The sequence below is a fragment of the Triticum dicoccoides genome, chromosome 7A (assembly GCF_002162155.2).
Source record: "Triticum dicoccoides isolate Atlit2015 ecotype Zavitan chromosome 7A, WEW_v2.0, whole genome shotgun sequence".
Taxonomy (NCBI): domain Eukaryota; kingdom Viridiplantae; phylum Streptophyta; class Magnoliopsida; order Poales; family Poaceae; genus Triticum; species Triticum dicoccoides.
Genome location: NC_041392.1, coordinates 613,735,805 through 613,740,911, shown reverse-complemented (window position 1 = coordinate 613,740,911; position 5,107 = coordinate 613,735,805). Strand labels below are relative to the sequence as shown.

The window sequence follows — 5,107 nt, the reverse complement described above, 5'->3', positions numbered from 1 at the left end:
TTTCAAAAAAAAAACTCCAGCCACAGAAATGCTGACGCGTGGATGCCTATTGGTCCCGATTGGTGTCACCAACCGGGACCAAAGGCCCTCCTGCCTGGGCTCCGCGCACAGGCCACGTGGAGGCCCATCTGTCCCGGTTCTGGATTGAACCGGGACTAAAGGAACAGGGCATTAGTACCGACCCTTTAGTCCCGGTTCAGGAACCGGGACAAAAGGCCCTTACGAACCGGGACAATAGGCCCGTTTTCTACTAGTGCCACTATGGCTAGCCTTAAAAGGGAGAACTGCGACGTGGCCCACTACGTATACATGATGGCTCGGACACGTGTAATATTGCAAATTGGGGTAAATGCTGGAGAATCTTTCACTAGATGGGGTAAACTGGCAGAATATTCACTAAATGGTTGTAATTTGGATGAAGAAAATGTAAATTGAGTAATTTGCGTTAAAAATATCAAAGTAGGGCATAAAAAACAGAATTCAGTCATTTTAAATTCAACTCACACATGAAGAATCAAAGTAACAACAGACCCAAGATATATAGTATGAATGGGCCCAATGCATATATAGGACAGGTCTCCGCAGCGGCGACACGTAGCCCTGTTCTCCCTCCTGAGGGCGTTGTCGTGGAACTTAGGTGTCCTAGGGCATGTCATGACATTGTATGTAGGCCTACCAGTGTTATCCTTCGGCAACATACTCATTGCGGTTAGGTTGTCCGGTTATTCTGGGATTTGTTGTGTAATAGGACTTTCTCACTACCATCTATCATTTGGCTGCATATTTTGCTTTATATTTTATCTATAAAGCGGGACGAGAGTTGTTTCTAGAGTTAAATTTATAATTAGAACTTTGTGACATGATATAGAGGTGTATATATTATTAGGTTATGTCTTTCCAATGCTGATGGAAAACTATTGGGAGCCTTTAGTTATAGCTATAAGTTTGCAACTTGGCAGGCTGGCACCACAACCCCCACTGCAGATGACAGTACTTGCTTGGAGTAGACTTGGCCATGGGCAGTCCAGCCCGGTCGGCCCGATCCGACCCGACTCGGCTCGACCTTGTCCATGGGCCGGGCTCGGGCCTAGATTTCAAGCCAGATGGTTGGGCCAGGCCCGTCATATTCGCGCATTAATGAAGAGGCCTGGCCCCCGGCCCGAGGCTCGGCGAGCTTTTAGCGTCATGGGCCAGGCTCGGGCCTAGGCTTTTTGCACCGGGCTTTGATAGGAAGCCCAGCCCGGCCCAACAGATGTCCAGGTATAGCTTGGAGCGAGGAAGCGAGCTCGCAGGAAGCGTGGTGGTGATGTGATGAGTTGCTGCAAGTACCATTCATGTGTGGATGGATCGATCCATCGTCTTCAGCAGCGTTTCATATTTTAACTACGCTACTACTCCATACACCTAGCACTGTATGTGAAGTACGATTGGCGAGTGAAATGATAGATAGAATGAATGGTCGATCCCATCATAGGAGCTACTGTGCATGACGATCGATCGTTCCAACTTTAGATCCATGGATGGATCGATCGGTCAAGAATCAAGACAAGCTGCTACTAGCACAGAGGGACGGACATGGCGATAGAGATAGACCCATCACCGATAGATGGATGGATGGATCGGCTATATATATCGACCGATCTGTCGCATCACTACCTAGCTACACCAATAGTTAACCTGCCTACACAAACCCCTACAAGAAACATCCCTACACAAGTTTTGTCTCAACAAAAATCATGACTGATATAGAGGTAAAAGCAAGGGGGTTTATAAACTTGCACGGTCCGTGACAGTTTAGTCCATAGTAAGTATAAACTTATAAAAGATGGACCCGTCACCCACAGACATCGGCCTGGCGGCCAGGGTAAACTCTCTCCTCCAAGCTTCACCAGTAAGCCCGTGGATCCTCCTCCTTTCTGCCTGCCATTTCGGTAGCAGGTGATGGGGAGGAGAATCCCGATGCCTTCGTTCTGGTTAGTAGTTTATGTTGGTTTTTTTCTCCTCTCAAGTGGGGCGTTCGGACGGATGATGCCGTTCACTACTAGGAAAATGTTTACCAGGAGCGCTGGTTTTTGAGCTACCAGTAGCGCGGGCACCAGCGCTACTGCTACGGCGCTATAGCCATTTTGTAGCAGTAGCGCGTTTTTAGGCCAGCGTTACTGGTAAGTTCAAGTACTAGTAGCGCGTTTTCAGGCCCGCGCTACTGCTAACATTTATGTTTTTTTAGCATTTTGGCGATGTACATGTTTAAACAGATATATCTTTTATACAATAATAACTCATCATGAACTAGTCTGTTTAAATAGCATATTCATTACCACTTGTCATCACCATCAAACAATGTTCGTCAATGAGACATCATATAACAAGTTGGTCACTAGTCATAATCACAACTCCTCATCATCATCAACTCTAACACATTGTAGCACATAATAACACATTCTAGCTACGACCTACTTCTTTCATAGGACCTACTCTACCCTCTCTTAGGTAAAATATCATAAAACATGATAGGCATTGACGCTGCATTAAAGAAAATTGACTCTTCATAATAAAGAACGGAGATCATCTTGTCTCCAAGTCTTGGCCTACGCACAATGTTGCTTCCAAGTAGCTCTCTACGATGGTTCAAACATTTTTTGAAATCATCTATTATCATGGCTTTCTCGCTTTTAGAAATCCGGTATGGACAGGAGTGATGTGGATACTGCGGCTGACCTGGCCGTGGTGGCCGTAAGCTCATAACATTAACGCGACATCTCGTCAACATCAGATGAGGCACACAATCCATCGGGATTTTCTATTCAAAAACATAGTAATAACTTTGTAGTTAGCAATATAGTTTAGTTTTAGAAGAATTTATGCAAAAGATGCACGGATGTCGTAATAGTAAAAAATCTTACCATGATATCTCCATTGATGTTACCGTAGTTCAACACGTGCACTAGTGGCACGTATTGACCATAATGTGGAGGAGTTTGATAATAGCTATTGTAATTCTCAATATCAGTAAAAAATGCGATAAGACCATCTTGCTCCTTATAAGTTAATTGTGCTTCATCATTGTAGTAGTAGGTTCTCTCTAGCATTTTCGATACATTTTTTGAAGAATGAAAATAAGCTATCAATGGAAATAAACTGTCAAATATTTTGAAATAAACAATATAAATTACTTAGTAAATATGTTTAAGAAACTCACACAACGGTAGAACTGGAAGCGTGTCAACAAGGACCCAAATGGTCGTATCATTTTCGTCGATGTCAGGATCACCAAGATCGAAGGTGAGAAGCATACCCTCATGAAAATCATACGCCTTGCAAAGGGCTTCCCAATCCAGGCAACCAAAATTGGATGAGTTCACAGAATTGTATAGATTTACGGCAAAATCATAACCATGATGGGTCCTTAGTTGAATTATCTTTGTCTCCATTTTTTCATGATCTTCAAAACCCATCTCCTTCAAGACATAGCGTCTTGCATGGCATGGGATAAGCTAGTCGAATTGTAAAAGACGGAAATTACACGTTGAAGAAGCAGAGAAGTCGTGCAAAAAATAACAAAAAACACTTGTCGTCGTTGCGTACCTTTTCAACATCGAAGGTCTCTTGGAGCTTGATGCTGAAGCGCCGACCTTCCACCAAGTGAGGCCTGTCGCACAGACCGCGCTCATCTTCGCAGTAGTCGCACATAGCGAATTCCCTTTCGTCGTCAGACATTTCCTAATAGGTAATTAACAATCCATCATCGAATACATATATAGTAGTTTGTAGCAAAGATCATCATATAACAACTAAAACACCTAAAATTTGTAGTTTGTAGTAGTTTGTAGCAAAGATCATCATATAATCCATCATGAATACATATATAGTAGTTTGTAGCACAAACCACGCTCATCTTTTGCATTCAATAAGCAAATAACTAATAGGTAATTAATAATACATCATCGAATACATATATAGTAGTTTGTAGCAAAGATCATCATATAATATCACTAATACATCTGGAATAATAGCTCCTCTAGGTTCAGTGGGCCGCGGTGGACACCCAAAGAGAAGGAACCATCACCGGATCATAGCTCCGGTGAGATCCCCAAAGAATCTGCCCGGTATTGGAGAACCGGCCATTCGCCAACACAACCAAGTAGTGTTGGACGTGCGTGTTCTCCTTCATGACACGGTGTTGTACCACCTGCGCTAGGGACTCAAGCCTCTCCACTGATGCAGGCCCACGTGACCGCCACCAAAGAAGCTCTAGGTCGACGACGGGCTGGCTCCTCACTAAGCTACGCTCACCAGAAGGTAGCACAACCCAGTACCAGCCCGGCGGAGCCCAGTCCCGGACATGGCCCCTTGGCTCAACCAGGAGTCCTCCGCCGAGTCGACGACGAGGATGCGGGATAGGCATCATCGATGTCGAGAACAAAATGCTTAATTATGAAAACAAAATTAATAAACACTTAGCAAAATTTGGCATGGCCTTTGCTAAAAACAGGACATACCGAGTGCCTGAAATTTGCCAGAACGTAAACGAATTGACATTTCTGGCAAAACATAGGCCACTCGGAAAAATATGACATGTCCAAAATGTGACATGTTCAAAATATGCATGACATGTCCACTGCAAATTTGCATATTAACAGGAAAAATTGCTTTAACTAAAAGAATAACAACAATTGCTTTAACTAAAAAATACCTAGAATTCTGTTAACTACACCTAAAACAACTAAAACACCTAAAACAACTAAAACACCTAAAACTCTTTTAAATACACTTAAAACACCTAAATTCTATTAACTACACCTAATTAAAAACCTAGCTAAATTTCTATCCTAACTTTAAAACCTAGCTAAATTTAAAAACCTAGGGTTCATACCTAATCTGTCCAAGCAAGGGTGCGATCATGCATAACCTAAATTATTCTAAAAACCTACATTCTTAACTAAAACACCTACAAATTTAACTAAAACACCTACAAATTCAACTAAAACACCTACATTATTCTAAGAACCTACATTTTTTTAACTAGGATTCAAAATAATTAGGGAGGAGGAGGAAGGAGGAAGGAGGGCCGGCGCGGGGGGCGACCGGCGGGGGAGGATGGCCGGTG

General features: G+C 43.1%; 1 pseudogene; it reads left to right on the top strand.

Annotated features, from left to right (window-relative positions):
* The window catches only part of LOC119332021, a 27,855-nt pseudogene that overhangs the window by 21,850 nt on the left and 898 nt on the right, over nt 1-5,107 (top strand).